Below are 20,652 nucleotides of genomic sequence, written 5' to 3'. Positions count from 1 at the left end.
AATATATATTAATGATCTGGACAAGGGAACTAGATGTAATATCTCCAAATTTGCAGATGACACAAAGCTGGGTGGGCGTGTGTTCTGTGAGAAGGATGCCGAGAAACTCCAGGATGATTTGGACAGGTTGGGTGGTTGGGCAGATGCAATATAACGTGGATAAATGTGAGGTTATCCACTTTGGTGGCAAAAACAGGAAGGCAGATTATTATCTGAATGGCAATAGATTGGGAGAAGGGGAAGTGCAACGAGACCTGGGTGTCCTTGTGCACCAGTCGCTGAAGGTAAGCATGCAGGTGCAGCAGGCGGTTAAGAAGGCAAATGGCATTTTGGCCTTCGTAGCGAGAGGATTCGAGTACAGGAACAAGGATGTCTTGCTGCAGTTATACAGGGCCTTGGTGAGACCACATCTTGAGTATTGTGTGCAGTTTTGGTCGCCTTATCTGAAAGGATGTTCTTGCCATGGAAGGAGTTCAGCGACGATTCACCAGGCTGATACCTGGGATGGCAGGAATGACGTATGAGGAGAGATTGGGTCGATTGGGTTTGTACTCGCTGGAGTTTAGAAGAATGAGAGGGGATCTCATTGAAACTTATAAAATTCTGGCAGGACTGGACAGACTAGATGCAGGAAGGATGTTCCCGATGGTCGGGGAGTCCTGAACCAGGGGTCACAGTCTAAGGATAAGGGGTAGGCCATTTAGGACAGAAATGAGGAGGAATTTCTTCACCCAGAGAGTGGTGAACCTGTGGAATTCTCTACCACAGAAGGCAGTAGAGGCCAATTCATTAAATATATTCAAGAAGAAGTTGCATATATTTCTTAAGGCTAAAGGGATCAAGGTGTATGGGGAGAAGGCAGGGACAGGGTACTGAATTTGGATGATCAGCCATGATCTCATTGAATGGCAGAGCAGGCTCGAGGGGCCGAATGGCCTACACCTGCTCCTATCTTCTATGTTTCTATGTTTCTATGTTTCTCACACACACTCACACACACACTCACACACACACTCACAAACACACACTCACACATACACTCACACACACACTCACACACACACTCACAAACACACACTCACACACACTCACACACACACTCACACACACACTCACAAACACACACTCTTTCACACGCACATTCACACACACACACTGACACACACTCACACTCACACACCCACTCTCACAAACACACACTCACACACACACTCACATACAGATACACACACACAGTCACACAGTCACACACACACACCAACACTCACACTCACACACACACTCACACACACTCACACACTCACACACACAGACAGACACACAGACACACGGGGCACACACACACACAGACTGACACACTCACACTCACACACACATACAGACTGACTGACCGACACACACACACACACACACACACACACACACACAGACTGACTGACCGACACACACACTCACACACACACACACACACATAGACTTGCGCACTCGCACTCACAACTTTATATGCGATCAGTTGAAGATTCCATTCCATTAAGCCCCCGAACACTCCACCTAATATACATTCAGTAAAGTTGGGATATTTGCTAAACTGTTTTTACAAACCACCAACAGTTTAATTTTTGAATGTTACACAGAGGAAAGTGCAGCGTCAGAGTGTAATCGTGTGTCGATAGTCTGCATTGCTAACGGCAAGTCTAAATAGCATGTGTTTCATGAACGGAAAGTGCTTCCCCCACGGTATAGGAATCGACTTGCTGGCTGTTGCCATGTCAACAGGTAAACATGATTTGATTTCAAAAAAATACCATTACTCATTGATGATCATCTCCCTGTCATTGTTCCTGATGCTTGGAAACACACAGAACAATTTCCTTTCTGATTTCGCTCTGATGTGTAATGGATTATTATTGAACTGTTTCTTAAATATATAAAAAGTTTTTTAAAAAACAAGGCTAAAGAAAGCCAGTCATTTAATACTGATTCTCCTGACCGGGTGCAAGGAGCATTTTTGAATCTGCAAACAGAGAGCAATTGACCTCTACATGACCTCAGGCTGTCCTATTTATATCAATCAGATTCTGTGACTGTAAATGCACAGGCCAGATTGAGTACGGCAGTAGAATAATACATTGTGCATTACATGATAAAACATTCCTGGTGATACAAAACAGCATACTCGCTGGGTCAAAGTCCTGGAACTCCCTCCCTAACAGCACTGTGGGAGTACCTTCACCACACGGACTGCAGCGGTTCAAGAAGGCGGCTCACCACCACCTTCTCAAGGGCAACTAGGGATGGGCAATAAATGCTGGCCTTGCCAACGACACCCACATCTCGAGCTAATCCTCTCCTATTCAATAATACTCGATCGATAGGGGAGCAGACAGTCATTTCTGCGGCCGTAGACGTGACTCCAGGATGGTATGTTGCCTCCCTGGTGCCAGGGTCAAGGATGTCACTGAGCGGCTACAGGACACTCTGAGGGGGGAGGGTGAACAGCCAGAGGTTGTTGTCCATATCGGTACCAACGACATAGGCAGAAAGAGGGATGAGGTCCCCCAGGCAGACTATCGGGAGCTAGGAAAGAGATTAAAAAGCAGGACCTCAAAGGTAGTAATCTCCGGATTACTCCCGGTGCCGCGTGCTAGTGAGTATAGAAATAGGAGGATAGAGCAGATGAATGCGTGGCTGGAGAGATGGTGCAGGAGGGAGGGCTTTAGATTCCTGGGGCATTGGGACTGGTTCTGGGGGAGGTGGACCTGTACAGGCCGGACGGGTTGCACCTCAACAGGGCCAGAACTAATATCCTCATGGGGGGGTTTGCTCGTGCAGTTGGGGAGGGTTTAAACTAATTTGGCAGGGGGATGGGCACCAGGATGTAACATTAGAAAGGAGAAATAAAGTTCTCAAAGGATTGGGAGAGGCAGAGAGCACTAGAGTAAGAAATAGTAAGGTATTAGGTGGGGTCAAACTAAGAGAGAACACAGGATGGTCTAAGATGGGTTTACATTGTATGTCTGTGAACGCATGGAGCGTAATAAACAAGGTCGGTCAGCTGCAGGCACAAATAACCACATGGGAATATGATGTTGTGGCAATAACTGAGACCTGGCTCAAAAAAGGGCAGGAGTGGGTATTAAATATTCCTGGTTATAAAGTGTTCAGGAAAGATAGGAGGTGGTGTGGCAGTATTGGTCAAGGAGAATGTTACAGTGCTGGAGAGAGAGGATATCCTGGAGGGGTCAAGGACAGAATCTATATGGTTAGAGTGAAGAAACAATAGAGATGCCATTACATTACTGGGTGTATTCTATAGACCACCAAATAGTGGGAAAGATACGGAAGAGTGAATTTGCAGAGTAATTACAGAGAGGTGCAAGAACTATAGAGCAGTGATAATGGAGGACTTCAACTATCCTAATATAGACTGGGATAGTAATAGTGTAAAGGGCAGGGAGGGGGAAGAATTTCTGAGGTGTGCTCAGGAGAACTTTCTTGATCAGTATGTTTCCAGCCCAATGAGGAAGGAGGCATTGCTGGATCTGGTTCTGGGGAAGGAGGTGGGTCAAGTGGAGCAAGTGTCAGTAGGGGAACATTTAGGGAACAGTGATCACAATATCTGTTGAGTCTGTGTTTTCCAAATGTAGTTATGCTGAATAACTGGACACAGACAACAGAATACTTAAACAGGTCTTTAGTAACTGAGGGTCAGGGCTGAACTGAAATACAATTTGCTCCACAGGGTTTATATACCGGTGTGGTCACCACCGGTACTACAATATACAGGAGCCATCAGAAAGTAGTCCATCACCTTAAGGTAGTCTCTTAAGGTGGTACAGGTTACATACACTACAATTCCTCCCCTTTTAGCTTAACAGTGTACACCCCAATTTAAACATAACATGGATAACATATATACAACTTTCATACAAAACTGTTCAAAGATTCAGTCTCTGAGGAGGCCTCCTGATCCGGGCCGGATAACGCCTTTCAGGGGTCTCTGGTTCTCGTTGCTGGGGTGACTCATCCATTTGATCTCTTATGGATTGAACATCATCATGTACGTTCGAGTCTGAGGTAGATGCTACAGGCTCAATAACTTCTTCAACTGGTGTCTCTGTCGTAGACATGGGGTCGACCCTTGTTCTCGATTCCACAAGTTGGTCAGCATGACGTCGTATTACGTTCTTACCAACGTCTACCGTGTACATCAAGGGTCCTTGTCGGGCACGAATTGTTCCGGATTGCCATTTATCATTCCTATAGTCCCTGGCCAACACTGGTTGTCCTATTTCGAAACTCCGAGTGGCCTTGTTATTTACGTGCTGGAATTGTTTGTTTTCGACTTCCCTACGCACATTGGGTTTTAACAAATCCAACCGGGACCGCAACCTCCTGTTATAGAACATTATGGCAGGGCTTTGATTTGTCACTGCATGTGTGGCATTTCGATATGCCATCAGGAAATTGTCCACCTTGTGTTGTAGTGGAATATGGTCTTTGCTCATGGCCTTTATCACCTTTTTGAACGTTTGTACAAATCTCTCGGCCAACCCATTGGTAGCCGGATGATATGGGGCAGATGTATAGTGTTTCACCCCATTCTTTTTCATGAATTTCTGGAATTCTTCAGACACAAACTGTGGTCCGTTGTCTGAACATATTTGTTCCGGCAACCCATTCCTTGCAAATATGGTTCTTAGAACTGCGATCGTCTTTTCAGAGGTAGTGGTCGACATCTTAATCACTTCTGGCCATTTAGAATGTGCGTCTACCGCTATCAAAAACATGGAATCCATGAATGGACCTGCAAAGTCGATATGCACACGTTGCCATGGGGTTGAAGGCCATTCCCACGGATGCAGCGGTGCAATTGGAGGTGCGTTTTGAACTTTTTGGCACCCTGAGCAGCTTTTAGTCAGATCCTCTATTTGTTTGTCGATACCTGGCCACCACACATAAGCCCTAGCAAGGCTTTTCATCTTGCCTCCCCCCAGGTGACCTTCATGCAATTCCTTCAGAACTCTCTCCCTTAATTTAGGAGGAATAATCACCCTTGTTCCATACATCAATGTTCCTTGACAGACGGACAGCTGTTCTCGTCTGGCTGAGAATGCAGGTAACAGTGGTTCGCCATGTGCTGGCCATCCCTTCACTGTCAAATCGTAGACCCGAGACAGTGTCGGGTCGTTTCGGGTCTCTCTCTCAATACTCGCATTGGTGACTGGTAAGCATTCGATGATGGTCGAGTGAAATATCTCGACAGGGTCAACTGCCGGTGCCTCTTCCGCTGGAGGTAGTGGCAGGCGCGACAGCCCATCAGCATTACCATGTTGCTTTGTACCTTTGAATTCGATATCATATTGATGTGCCCCTAGGAAAAGGGACCATCTCTGAAGCCTCTGCGCCGTCATAACCGGAACACCCTTCTTAGGGTTAAAAATGGAAACCAACGGCTGGTGATCTGTCAGCAGCGTAAACCTTTGGCCTTGCAGGTAATGGTTAAATTTCTTAACTCCCCACACGAGGCTGAGAGCCTCCCTATCTATCTGAGCATAGTTGCGCTCTGCGGAGGTCAATGATCTGGATGCGAACGCGACTGGCCTTTCCAAGCCATTTGGCAACTTATGTGAGAGCACTGCCCCAATACCATATGGAGAAGCATCACAAGCTAAACAAATAGGCAGCGTTGGGTTGAAGTGAGCCAACACTTCCTTAGAGGTGATCAGTGCCTTGCTTTTTTGAAAAGCCCACTTACAGTCCTCGCTCCACTTCCATGGTACTCCCATTTGCAAAAGAGTGTTCAGCGGGTGTAACACCGTGGATAAATTTGGAAGAAACTTGTGGTAATAGTTAATCAACCCAAGGAACGACCTCAACTGGGATACATTTTCCGGAGCGGGAGCTTTCACAACAGCTTCGATCTTGTCAGGTGACTTATGAAGCCCCTCCTGGTCAATGACGTGACCGCAGTACGAGATTCGCTTCTGAAAGAACTCACATTTCTGGCGATTAACTCTGAGTCCATATTCTTTCAATCTGGTGAGCACCTGCTCCAAATTCGCGAGGTGTTCCTTATCATCACCTCCTGTAATCAGAATGTCGTCCAGGTAGCATTGTGTGCCTGGAATTCCCTGTAATACCTGCTCCATGGCCCTTTGCCAAATCGCTGGAGCCGATGCCACTCCAAAAACCAGTCTATTATACTGATATAAGCCCTTATGTGTGTTGATCGTGAGATACTGGCGTGACGCTTCTTCAACTTCCATCTGTAGGTACGCCTGCGCCAGGTCTATCTTGGTGAAGTGTTTTCCGCCAGACAGCGAAGCGAAGATATCCTCAATCCGCGGAAGCGGATATTGCACCGTGTGAAGAACCGGATTAACAGTGATCTTGAAATCGCCACAGATGCGAACCTTCCCAGGTTCCCCCGGCTTGTTGCTCAACGAACGCTTCATGACGGGAACAATGGGTGTGGCCCATTCGCTCCAGTCCACCTTTGACAGTACTCCTGAACGTTCTAGCCCTTCCAGCTCTGCTTCCACAGCAGGTCGTATCGCATAAGGTACCGGTCTGGCTTTGAAAAATTTTGGGTTTGCATGTTCTTCAACCTTGATGTTTGCCGTAATTCCTTTCAGTGTTCCCAGTCCCTGTTGGAACACCTCCTTAGCATCGTCCAATATTTTGGACAGTCGTTTAGGTTTGACGTCGTCCTCTTTACAGGAATCTACAGTTAGTGCTTGTAAGGAATGCCAGTCCATATTTATTCTCCGGATCCATTCCCGTCCCAGTAGTGGCGGACCTCCTTCAGGTAACACATACAAGTCCATTCCCTGACTTTCTTTACCATTGTGGACCACCTTTACCTTTATCTTTCCGATGAGGTATACTCTTTGCCCCGTGTATGTTTTCAATACAATCTCCGTATCCCTCAGGGGAATGTGTGAGAATAACCTTTTGTAATCTTGCTTATTCATGACCGTCAATGCCGATCCAGTGTCCAATTCCATCTTCACTTGGACTCCTGCTATCCGAAGCATGACCCAGATAGTTTGGTGGTCTGCTGTGTTACCCACATTATGTATTTTTAGACAACCCAGTTCCTTACTGCTGGAGTCTGAATCCGTCTTCTGTTCATCCGAACTGTTCTCTGTCACCTTGTGTACTTTTTTGTACTTCGCCTGCGGCGACTTTTTGTTGCTGGTCTTCTTTCCTGACCGGCATACTCTCGCTATGTGACCAAGTTTGCCACATTGCCTGCATTCTTTATCTTTGAACCAGCACTGGTTCTGATCATGCGTTGTCCTTCCGCAACGATAGCACTTTACTGCGCCCAATGCCATTTCATTGGTGCTGAATTCCAATGGCCTTTGCTGCATTTCTGCAGTGCCTCATGCTGCTGCCTCGTGCGATGCTGCAATGCTGAAAGCTTTGTCCAGCGTAAGATCCTTTTCCTCTAGCAGTCGCTTCTGGGTTCCTTCCTTTAGTAGCCCACACACGAACTTATCTCTCAGAGCATCTGCTAGTCCTGTACCGAACTGACAGTACTTTGATAACTTGCGCAGTTCGATTAAGAATTCAGCGTTGCTTTCCTCTTTAAGCTGAATTCTTTTGTAAAATTTAAATTGTTCCGTTATCAGCAGCAACGTGGGGTTTAAATGCTCTTGCAGGATAGTAACAATATCCGCGAAACTCTTTCCTACCGGTTTATCTGGTGTTACAAGGTGCCTTAATAACCCTTACGTCTTCGCACCCATCGAGTTTAATAGGGTTAGTGCTTTCTTATCCGCCGGTACCTCATTCGCTGTACAGTAAACTTCAACGCGTTCCACATAAGTGGCCCAATCTTCTACATCGCTATCAAAAGCAGTGATGTTACCCGTTTTTGGCATCCTTGTTGAGTTTCCTTTATTTTATTTTATTTTTCAAAATGGCGGCTTCCAGCGCTTGGCGGCTTTTCCCGCGCTTGTCTTCTTCCCCCGCCGACCAAAATGGCGATTACCGCGCTGTTGTCGTTCTCGCCTGCCAGCGGTCCTTTATGTCCCCCGACGCTGCTGCTCTTGTTCCCCGCCGCTCCCGCGGTCCTCGTGGACATTAACGCTTTTCTGGCTGCTGCGCGTCTCTGCCCCGATTGCAGTCCGGCCCCTGACACCGGCTGCGGTCGTGTTCTCCGCCCTTTTCTTCGTTTTCCCTCCCCTTCTCCCACTGACAACTTTGCCGACTTCCCCTCCGTGCCGCTCGATCGGGCTTACCCGCCGCTGTCGTAGAAGGGATGATCACTGCCTGTTGCTGATGGTGGACTTTGTGGCCAGCAAACCAACCCGGGTTCCCGATGGCCTCCCGTGCGATGCAGTGCTCAGCAGGATGTTGAGGGCGGATGCCCCTTTTCGACGCCCGTTCTGAGGACGAAGCTTCCTTGGATGCAAAGCTGCCGCTAGGTACGATCAGACTCGTCGCCACTGTTGAGTCTGTGTTTTCCAAATGTAGTTATGCTGAATAACTGGACACAGACAACAGAATACTTAAACAGGTCTTTAGTAACTGAGGGTCAGGGCTGAACTGAAATACAATTTGCTCCACAGGGTTTATATACCGGTGTGGTCACCACCGGTACTACAATATACAGGAGCCATCAGAAAGTAGTCCATCACCTTAAGGTAGTCTCTTAAGGTGGTACAGGTTACATACACTACAGTATCATCAGGTTTAGATTAGCTATGGAAAAGGACGGGAGCAATCTAGAGTAAAAATGTTTAATTGGAGGAAGGACAATTTCAGTGGGATGAGAACGGATCTGGCCTGGGTAAACTGGACTCAAAGATTGGCAGAAAAACCTCTAATGGAACAATGGGCTGCCTTTAAAGAGGAAATAGTTCAGGTACAGTTGAGGAACATTCCCACTACGGGGGAAAGGCAGGGCAACTAAAGTCAGGGCTCTCTGGATGATGAAAGATAGAGAGTAAGATGAAGCAGAAAAAGAGCGGGAATGACAGATGTCAGGTGGAGGATACATCTGAGAATCAGGCTAAATATAGAAAGGTCAGAGGAGAAGTGAAAAAGAAAATAAGAGGGGCAAAGAGAGGGTATGAGAATAGAATGGCAGCCAACATAAAAGGTAATCCAAAAGTCTTCAATAGTCATATAAATAGTAAAAGGGTAATAAGAGGAGGGGTCGGGCCGATTAGGGACCAAAAAGGAGGAAGTCACACCCCCATCCACATCGATGGGTCTGTGGTGGAAAGGGTGGACAGCTTTAAGTTCCTCGGAGTCCACATCACGGAAGACCTCTCCTGGTCCCTCAATACCTCCTCTCTGGTGAAGAAGGCCCAGCAGCGCCTATATTTCCTAAGGAGGCTGAAGGGATGTAACCTGTCACCCCTGATCCTCTCTAACTTTTACCGCTGCACAATAGAGAGCATCCTGACGAACTGTATCACAGTATGGTATGGCAGCTGTAGCTACTATGACCGGAAAGCCCTGCAGCGGGTAGTCAAAACTGCCCAACGCATTACCGGCACCCGGCTACCGACCATAGAGCACATATACCAGAACCGCTGTTTACGGAGGTCACGGACCATCATCAAAGACCCTACCCACCCCAGCCACAGTCTGTTCGCCCTCCTGCCATCTGGGAGACGCTACAGATGCATTCGCACCCGTACGACCAGATTTAGGAACAGCTTCTTTCCCAGGGCTGTCATCCTACTGAACTCCACAAATAAACTCTAAAGCCTGCACATCTGCCAATGCACTTTATTATGGTTATATTTATGTTAATGTATTACAAGCCAAATGTATGTTGAATGTTTAAATGTCTTAATCCAAATGTACACTCTCGGGAGCCGCAAGCCTACATTTCGTTGTACTGCACTTGTGCACTAACAATGACAATAAAAGTTGATTTTTATTCATGGAGGCAGAGGGCATGGCTGAGGTACTAAATGAGTACCTTGCATCTGTCTTCACCAAGGAAGAGGATGCTGCCATAGACAGTGAAGGAGGAGGTAGTGGATATACTGGATGGAATAAAATTGATTAAAAGGAGGTATTAGAAAGGCTGGCTGTACTTAAAGTAGATAAGTCACCAGGAGCAGATGGGATGCATCCTAGAATGCTGAGGGAATTGAGGGCAGAAATCGCGGAGGTACTGGCCATAATCTTCCAATCCTCCTTAGATACAGGGGTGGTGCCAGAGGACAGGAGAATTGCAAATGTTACACCATTGTAAAGTTAAACCCAGCAACTACAGGCCAGTCAGTTTAACCTCGGTAGTGGGGAAGCTTTTAGAAACAGTAATCAGGGACAAAATTAACAGTAACTTGGACAAGTGTGGATTAATTAAGGAAAACCAGCACGGATTTGTTAAAGGTAAATCATGTTTAACTAATTTGATCGAGTTTTTTGATGAAGTAACAGAGAGGGTTGATGAGGGTAATGCGGTTGATGTGGTGTACATGGATTTCCAAAAGGTGTTCGACAAAGTGCCACATAATAGGCTTGCCAGCAAAGTTGAAGCCCATGGAATAAAAGGGACAGTGGCAGCATGGATACGGAATTGGCTAAGTGACAGGAAACAGAGAGTAGTGGTGAACGGTTGTTTTTGGACTGGAGGAAGGTATACAGTGGTGTTCCCCAGGGATCGGTACTAGGACCACTGCTTTTCTTGATATATATTAATGACTTGGACGTGGGTGCACAGGGCACAATTTCAAAATTTGCAGATGACACAAAACTTGGAAGTACAGTGAACAGTGAGGAGGATAATGATAGACTTCAGGAAGACATAGACAGGCTGGTGGAATGGGCGGACACGTGGCAGATGAAATTTAACGCAGAAAATGTGAAGTGAAACATATTGGTAGAGGGAATGAGGAGAGGAAATATAAACTACAGTAAACTCTTGTTTAAACGGCACCTAATCAACCGGAATTCTTTAATAACCGCCAAAATCTATAGCCGGTAATCTTGCCGAATCCATCCATTTTTCGTTTTTCCGAGTCCGAGTTTCCCGGGTTGACCGAGTTAGTCACTGTTTTTTTTTGTGTTAAAAATTGCCTACCTCTCTGTTATCCGGAATTTTTAATCAACCGGCACCATCCCGGTCCCGTCGGAGCCGGATACGGAAGAGTTTCCTGTAAATGGTATAATCCTGATGTGAGTGCTCGAACAGAGAGACCTGGGGGTATATGTGCACAAATCATTGAAGGCTGAGAAAGCAGTTAAAAATCTTACGGGATCCTGGGCTTCATCAATAAAGATATAGGGGGAGAAATTCGGTATCGCCCCGTTTGGGGGGCAATTTTCGGCCAGGCACCAACTTTAGCGCCTGGTGCTAATTATCGCTTCCGACTGCAAACTTGGCTTCTATCGCCCCTGGAGGTGATTGGAGCGCTAAATCAGGCACTACACACCTCTCTTGAAACATATAAGATACTGAGGGGGCTCGACAAGGTAGATACAGAGAGGATGATTCCCCTCGTGGGGAAATCTAGAACTCGGGGGCACAGTTTCAGAATAAAGGGTCGCCCTTTTAAAACTGAGATGAAGAGGAATTTCTTCTCTCAGAGGGTCATAAATTTGTGGGATTCTCTGTACCAGAGAGCTGTGGAGGCTGGGTCATTAAATACATTTAAGGTGGAGATAGACAGATTTTTGCAAGATAAGGGAGTGAAGGGTTATGGGGAGTGGGCGGGGAAGTGGCTTTGAGCCCAAGATCAGCCATGATATTATTGAATGGCAGAGCAGGCTCGAGGGGCCAAATGGCCTATTCCTGCTCCTATTTCTTATGTTCTTATGTTCTTAAGGCGCTAACGCCGAGGAGCGAGATGTTACCTCAGAGCGCTGGCGAAGCTCATGTGATGCCAGTCAGCAATGGAACAGACACACTGGCGCCGGCCAGTTCTTAAAGGGGAGGGTCGATCTTGCTCTCCATCCACATCCTGCTCATTGCAGCCTTGAATCTCAGCCTGGAGAGACCTGTACATCAAATCTGCTGGAAAGAACAATGGAGAGGCCCAGGGAAAGAGCTCAGAGTGCAGCCCCCATAGTCTCTTCTAAATCGATACAAGGTCAAATCAAAATGAACCTGCAAAGTGCTGCTCAGTACCCAAAACTCCTTCACACAGCGTTGAATCTCTCCAGAAGTCTCTCTCTCACTCAGAATGCGTGGTGCAAAAATGTCGCCGACAAAAAAAGGCAGGAAGCGGCTGCCTTTAAATAGCGCTCCCCCAGTCCCTTCCCGACTGCAAAACGCTTCCCTCAACCTGTCATTGCTAGCGGCAGGCGGTAAGGCAGGGGGCGCCACTCAATATCCAGTCCGGGGCACTACCGGGGCGTTGTGCACTCGACTGACGTCGCGATCTGCCAGCGCAGGAGATCATGGCGGTAGTGTTTAGCGCCGCCACAAAATGTCTGGTCAATTTGCTTAGGGCGCAAACGGGAGGCACAAAGCAACCAAATGTCTCCCCCCCAGAGTACAAAAGTGTGGAAGTTATGATGAACCTTTATAAAACACTGGTTCAGCCCCAACTGGAGTATTGTGTCCAATTCTGGGCACCGCACTTTAGGAAGGATGTGAAGGCCTTAGAGAGGGTGCAGAAACGATTTACAAGAATGGTTCCAGGGATGAGGGACTTCAGTTACGTGGAGTGACTGGAGAAGCTGGGGTTGTTCTCCTTGGAGCAGAGAATTGAGAGGAGATTTGATCGAGGTGTTCAAAATCATGAGGGGTCTAGACAGAGTAGATAGAGAGAAACTGTTCCCATTGGCGGAAGGGTCGAGAACCAGAGGACACAGATTTAAGGTGATTGGCAGAAGAACCAAAGGCGATGTAAGAAAAAACTTCTTTACGCAGCGAGTGGTTAGGATCTGGAATGCGCTGCCTGAGCGGGTGGTGGAGGCAGATTCAATCGTGGCTTTCAAAAGGGAATTGGATAAGTACCTGAAGGGAAACAATTTGCAGAGCTACGGGGAAAGGGCTGTCAGATCACAGTCAAATTACTATGTTCCTCAAAAAGACAGAAACAAACAACATAGAAACACAACCCAGTAAACTGTACAACACCAAAAAATCGTACAGATGGGCCAAAAACGACACGGAAAAATACCAGAAAACAATTAGCAATGCATCAACTCAAGCTCTCTTAGACACCTTTCTGGATAACATATACACTCACAATAAAGAAGGCGTAAACCGGGCAGTTAGTAAACTAAACAATATTTTTGATAATTTGGCAACAAATGCAAACTTGAAAGCTCGCAAGAACAAACCCAAAACAAAAAACTATGAAAAATGGTTTGACCGAGATTGCCATAACATGAGGAAAAAACTTAGAAAAATATCAAACCAAAAACACAGACATCCAGAAAACGAGGAACTACGCCTTACTTATTGTCAGACACTAACACAATACAGAAACACACTCAGAACCAAAAAAGAGCAATATATTAAGAATACACTCAGCTCCATGGAGGAATCCATTGATTCCAATTGTTTCTGGGAAAACTTGAAAACACTACACAAAAAACAACACGACGATTTGGCCATTCAAAATGGGGACACATGGGTAAACCACTTTGAAAAATTATACCAGAAAAAAACACTAAGACCAGAGCAACACCAAATATGCAAAAAACTGGAAAAGCTAGAAATGGCCATAAAAGATAACCAAAACCCGCTGGACGCCATAATAACAGAAAAAGAACTTCTTGAAAAACTCAAGGACCTGCGACCAGGAAAAGCCTGCGGGACAGATGGCATACTAAACGAGATGATTAAACACACAGACAACAAAATGAAACTGGCTATCCTAAAACTCTTCAACTTGGTTCTGAGTGTCGGTTATTTCCCTGATATCTGGAACAAAGGACTCATAACGCCCATATACAAAAGTGGGGACAAAATCGACCCAAACAACTATCGAGGCATCTGTGTAAACAGTAACCTGGGGAAGGTATTCTGTAGCATCATAAACAAAAGACTTATAAACTTCCTTGAGGAGCACAATGTCTTGAGTAAAAGCCAAATTGGATTCCTGCCAAACTATAGAACATCCGATCATATCTTCACCCTACAGACCCTAATTGACAAACACGTTCACAATAACAAAAGCAAAATCTACGCATGCTTTGTAGATTTCCAGAAGGCTTTCGACTCCATCTGGCATGATGGTTTATTCCTGAAACTTATCGAAAGTGGGGTAGGAGGGAAAACATATGATGTAATTAAATCAATGTATACAAACAACAAATGTGCAGTTAAAATTGGAGACAAACAAACAAAATACTTCCCACAGGGGCGGGGGGTGACGCAGGGCTCGCCAATCTCACTGACACTCTTTAATATTTACATAAATGGATTGGCAAAACTACTTGAACAATCTACAGCACACGGCCTCACCCTATATGAATCCAAGGTTAAATTCCTCCTCTATGCAGACGACCTGGTTCTGCTGTCACCTACTAAAGAGGGGCTACAGCAAAACCTGGACCTGCTGGAGTCGTACTGCCAGACTTGGGCCCTGACAATAAATCCCCAAAAAACCAAAGTCCTTGTGTTCCAGCAAAGATCCAAACATCAGGGACCCAAAATAAATTTCACAGTAGGAACAACCAAAATTGAACAAACCACTAACTACACATACTTGGGCTTAAAAATCAGTTCTACGGGAAACTTCAAACTGGCTGTGAATGAACTGAAAGAGAAAGCAAGAAGGGCTTTCTATGCCATCAAAAAATCAATCCAAATAGAAATCCCAATTAGCATTTGGCTCAAAATTTTCAAATCAGTAATTGAACCAATTGCACTCTATGGCAGTGAGGTATGGGGACCGCTAACTCAACAAGAATTTGCAAAATAGGACAAACACCCAATTGAGATCCTACATGCAGAATTCTGTAAAAGTATCCTCCGGACTCAAAGGAAAACAGTAAACAATGCATGCAGGGCGGAACTAGGCCAATATCCATTAATAATCACTATCCAAAAAAGAGCCACCAAATTTTGGAATCACCTACAAATGAGCAATCCCCAATGCTATCACTACGACGCCCTGAAATGCCAAGAGCTGACCATAAAGAAGAATACCCTCAGTCAATTAGTCCTGGGACTCAGTGAAGTAACTACTAACAATACTAACAATAACCAGCCCCAGGACAGTGACAGGGTAACACAAAGAATTCGACCCAACACAATCGTCGCTAAGCAAAAGGAAAAATATCTGACATATTGGGCAGAAACAACAAAAACCCAAAGCAAACTCAATTGCTACTTGGCCCTAAACAGACAATACAACATAGCTGATTACCTGACCATGGTAAAGGATAACAAACTGAGAAGAACCTTGACAAGGTACAGACTTAGCGAACATAGCCTAGCGATCGAAAAAGGCAGACACAGGCAGACCAGGCTGCCAAGAGAGGACAGGATATGCTCTCACTGCAGTCAGGGAGTGGTGGAGACAGAGATGCACTTCCTCACAGCTTGTGGAAAATATCAGGGCATCAGGGAGAATTTCTACCAAAAATTCTCACAAATATGCCCTGATTTCAGAAATCTGAATGACAACCAAAAACTCCCATTCCTACTGGGAGAGGAGAGAAGCTGTATAACACTGGCGGCGCACTATGTTACAGCTTGCCATGAACAGAGGGACAACCAGTAAACTAAGAAAAAAATATATATAGACAATGCGAATGTATGTTTATACACTCAGGGATATACCTGTTTATACACTGTATGAATAGAACTGCGTTTATGTGCTAAACCATAAATGTATTTTGATGCTTTGGCAACATAAGATGTGACTTATCATGCCAATAAAGCGATTTAAATTGTAAATTGTAAATTGAGTGGGACTAGCTGAAGTGCTCTTATAGAGAGCCGGCACGGGCTCGACGGGCCGAATGGCCTCCTTGTGTGCTGTAACTATTCAATGATTCTATGATTGCTGTTCATCAGCTCAGCGGATCAGCCCAGCCCGTTTCCATAGGCTCGTGCTCTGCATTTGCATGTCAGATTTCCTGCTCCCCCCGGCCCCCTACCTCCAAAATGGTGCGCTGCCTCGGAACATCTTGGGAGCTCGTCAGCTGAATGCAAATGAGACCCGAGCATCAAAAGGGATTGGGCCTCTGACTGGGGCCATCAGGCAATCATTTAGATCACACCACCGACTGCCGCCCAGTGCACACCAAACAAAATCGACACACCCTCCAGAATGTGACAGACATGTGCTGATTGCAAACAGAGACTGGAGCACATAATCCAGGCTGACACTCCAAGGGCAGCTGCAGTGGAGACATGCCAGTGGTGGCATCAGGAATGCTGTCATCCAGAGAGCGGACAGCAGCTCCCTGGTCGGCCGACACACTGGCACTCTGACGGGGCAGCACCGCAGCATGCGCAGCAATCAGCTGGTCCACAGATTGCTGGCCTGCTGTGGTGCTGCAAGGGCCCCGGGTAATCCTGCCCGATCCAGCGAGGGTGGCAGCAGTCAATGCTCGCGTGGCCTCAATCTGCGTCTGCATGAGGCCAGCGAGTGACTGTGTGGCAGCACTCAGCACTTGCGTGGCAGGTGCCAGTGCTTCGGTGAAGCCCTGGGCAGTCCTTTCCAGTGCTGTCCCGAAGTCTTGGACACTCCTGGCCTGTGCTGTCCCGAAGTCTTGGACACTCCTGGCCTGTGCTGTCCCGAAGTCCTGCGCACTCCTGGCCTGTGCTGTTCCGAAATCCTGCGCACTCCTGGCCTGTGCTGTCCCGAAGTCCTGCGCACTCCTTGCCCGTGCTGTCCCGAAGTCCTGCGCACTCCTTGCCAGTGCTGTCCCGAAGTCCTGCGCACTCCTGGCCTGTGCTGTCCCGAAGTTCTGCGCACTCCTTGCCCGTGCTGTCCCGAAGTCCTGCGCACTCCTTGCCAGTGCTGTCCCGAAGTCCTGCGCACTCCTGGCCTGTGCTGTCCCGAAGTCCTGTGCACTCCTGGCCTGTGCTGTCCCGAAGTCCTGCGCACTCCTGGTCTGTGCTGCGCCGAAGTCTTGGACACTCCTTGCCAATGTCTCGATGGATTCAGGCATCCTTGCCACTGCAGCCATGAGCTCAGTGTGTCTCAGCCCAGCCTGGGTGCTCATTTCTGCAAGGGCACGCACCTCTTCTGCGCTCTGCGCAGCAGCATTCGGGCCCGACTCGCCCTCCGGGGAGACAGCCCCTGAGCTTCCCTACCCCCGCTGGTTACTGGAGCTGGATCCTCCTCAGAGCATTCCCCCCCCCCGCTCCCCTCCAGGGAAGTAGTCTCCCCAGTCTGCAGATGGGCTGGCTCGCCTGAGGGTGGTACGGATAGTCCGGCTTCCTCCTGCTCGTCGCCTCCCGAGTCAGTGGCAGTGGCAGCTTGAGGGCCCGGCTCCCGAGCTGGTGATGAAGCTTCTGAAAGCAGGGAGGTTGAAGAGTGGCTTTAGCGAAAGGACAGGGTGGCAGCAAGGGATGCCAGATTGCGGCAAGGCTCTGACTTGGGCCCAGAGTGAAAAAGCATGCTGGTGGGGGGAACAAGTGGAAGGAGAGAGTTCAAAAAGGTGATGACCTTACCATCGCTGTGCACAATGGGGTCGGCAGCTCCAGAGGCAACGGGACCACTCATTCGGCTTGCAACGATCTGGCGGACTCGCTCCTCGAGGTCTGTAAGGGTCTGCAGGTGAGGCCGGCCTCCTCCGGTACGAAGCTGTTGCCTGCGGTTACTCGCCAGCTTGGCTTGCAAGAGAAAGGACAGGGCGTGATGAAACATGTTGCCCTGAGCTGACATCTCATGCCTCCCATGGTAAAATAGCCCTTACATTATGCTGCCCTGAGCTGACATCACATGCCTCCCATGGTAGAATAGCCTTTACATTATGCTGCCCTGAGCTGACATCACATGCCTCCATGGTAGAATAGCCCTTACATTATGCTGCCCTGAGCTGACATCACACGCCTCCCATGGTAGAATAGCCCTTACATTATGCTGCCCTGAGCTGACATCACACGCCTCCCATGGTAGAATAGCCCTTACATTATGCACTGAGTTGACATCACACGCCTCCCATGGTAGAATAGCCCTTACAATATGCACTGAGCTGAATATGCGTGTGTGTTTCCAGAAAGGGCCATGGGTGCTGGATGATAGCTGGCCATTGGGGCTTCGCGCACCCTCTGGCCATAAAGTGAGGTGCAAGTGGAGGGATGAAGATGATTCTGAAAAAGGCACTCACCCTAACGACCCGAGTGAGGTCGTTGAACTTCTTCCTGCATTGCACAGGAGTCCTGGGCACCATGCTGCTGGAGGTGACTCTTTGGGAAACCTCCCTCCAAGCTCTGCGGTATTCAGTCTGATTAGGCCTCCTGCCATTCTCCAGGTACAGCACACCTCGCCGGCGCTCCACCGTGCCAACCAGAGCATCCAATGCCCCCTCACTGAAGCGCTGCAATCTCTCCCTGACCCTCTCCATGTCCTTGAAGTTTTGGCCGCCACAGGTAGGTTGCCGTCGAGTTTGAGGCCTACAAGGCGCAGAGTGTGGCTGCAGATGAGAATCGATCCGCCCCTTTAAGGGCTGACCGGCGCCAGCGTGTCTAGGTCCAATCGATTATTGACAGCACCTGCGCTGTGCCCGCCCGCGGGGAAATTGCGTTGCGCCGCCGGGTTAGCACCTTAAGACTACCGTGCAGCGCCTGATTTAGCGCCGCAATCACCTTCAGGGGCGCTGCAACCCAATATCGCTCGAGGTGGTGATCAATCGCGCCTGGCGCTAAACTTTGTGCATCGCCAGTACTAGCGCCCGAAACGGGGCGATACCGAATTTTTCCCCATATGTCTCTCAAATGGGCGTGGCTGGAAGCTCTGTGTGTAGTTGCCTCTTGTAACAGCAGCGCCTTCACACTCAGAAACACAGAACGGTTACAACATGGAAACAGGCCATTCGGCCCATCCAGAGTACCCTCCACAGGAGCAAATAGTTCTAATCACGTTTACCCGCCCTGTTCCCATCTCCCTGCAGCCCCTTTTCCTTCACCCTCCTCTCCAATCTAATCCTGAGCGTTCTCAGCTTCTGCCTCAGCCACTAACCCTGGGAGTGAATCCCACAGCCGCACAACTCTCTGTGTGAAGGAGTTTGTCCTGCCCTCTGTTCTAAATCTCTTACATTTAATCTTGTGTCTATGGCTTTGAGTCTGCTTCTATCTACCTTGTCTCATCCTTTCATAATTTTAAACACTTCTATTATATCGCCCCGTAAGCTGTGTTGTTCTGACAAAAAATGACCCATTTTTTCCAATCTTTTTCATCCAGTTTATCAGACATCTCTTCCTCCTCAAAAATGATGATCATCTCTGGTTGTGTTGACCTGAAGGACTTAGATGTGGAAGAACCGTTTGGAGAGCTATAAGGAACTGATTTTGGCAACAAAAGCCAGGAAGTTATGCTAAACCTTTATAAATCACTGGTGAGGCCCCAGCTGGAGTATTGTGGCCAATCCTGGGCACCACACTTTAGGAAGGATGTCAAGGCCTTGGAGAGGGTGCAGAGGAGATTTACCAGAATGGTCCCAGGGATGAGGGACTTCAGTTACAGGGAGAGACTGGAGAAGCTGGGATTGTTCTCCTTGGAGCAGAGAAGGTTAAGGGGAGATTTGATAGAGGTGTTCAAAATAACGAAGGGTTTTGATGGAGTAAATAAGGAGAAACTGTTTCCAGTGGCGGGAGGGTCGGTAACCAGAGGACACAGATTGAAGATAATTGGCAAAAGAACCAGAGGGGAGATGAGAATGTTTTTACGCAGCGAGTTGTTGTAATCTGGAACGCGCTGCCTGAAAGGGCGGTGGAAGCAGATTCAATAGTGACTTTCAAAAGGGAATTGGAGAAATACTTGAAAAGGAGAAATTTGCAGGGCTGTGGGGAAAGAGCAGGGGGGGAGTGGGACTAATTGGAGAGCTCTTTCAAAGAGCTGGCACAGGCACGATGGGCCGAATGGCCTCCTTCTGTGCTGTGAGATTCTATCATTCTATGACTCTCTGATTAGTTGGACCACAACAATTACTAATAGAATTTATTTAGCTCCTTTAATGTAAAGTTCATCCAAAGGCAGGTAATTTAGGCACATGGAAGATGAACAATGAGCTAGGAAAGAGCGATTGGAGGGGTGACCAATAATTTGGTTGAAGTGGTGAGTATTAACCCCATCCCCATCCTCGATGATGGTGGAGAACAGCACGCAAGTGCACAAGACAAGGCTGAAGCGTTTGCAACCATTTTCGGCCAGAAGTGCTGAGTGGATGATCCTATCGGCCTCCTCCTGAGGTTCCCATCACAGAAGCCAGTCTTCAGCCAATTCGATTCACTCCACGTGATATCAAGAAACGGCTGAGCGCACTGGATACATCAAAGGCTATGGGCCCCGACAACATCCCGGCTATCGTGCTGAAGACTTGTGCTCCAGAACTAGCCGCGCCTCTAGCCAAGCTGTTCCAGTACAGCTACAACACTGGCATCTATCTGACAATGTGGAAAACTGCCCAGGTATATCCTGTCCACAAAAAGCAGGACAAATCCAATCCGGCTAATTACCACCCCATCAGTCTACTCTCAATCATCAGCAAAGTGATGGAAGGTGTCATCGACAGTGTGGCATCAAGGAGCCCTAGTAA

The sequence above is a fragment of the Somniosus microcephalus genome, chromosome 1 (assembly GCF_052327205.1).
Source record: "Somniosus microcephalus isolate GS21.2 chromosome 1, FLI_Smic_1.0, whole genome shotgun sequence".
Taxonomy (NCBI): domain Eukaryota; kingdom Metazoa; phylum Chordata; class Chondrichthyes; order Squaliformes; family Somniosidae; genus Somniosus; species Somniosus microcephalus.
The sequence above is the reverse complement of the archived record's forward strand: the minus strand, read 5'-3'. Positions refer to the sequence as shown.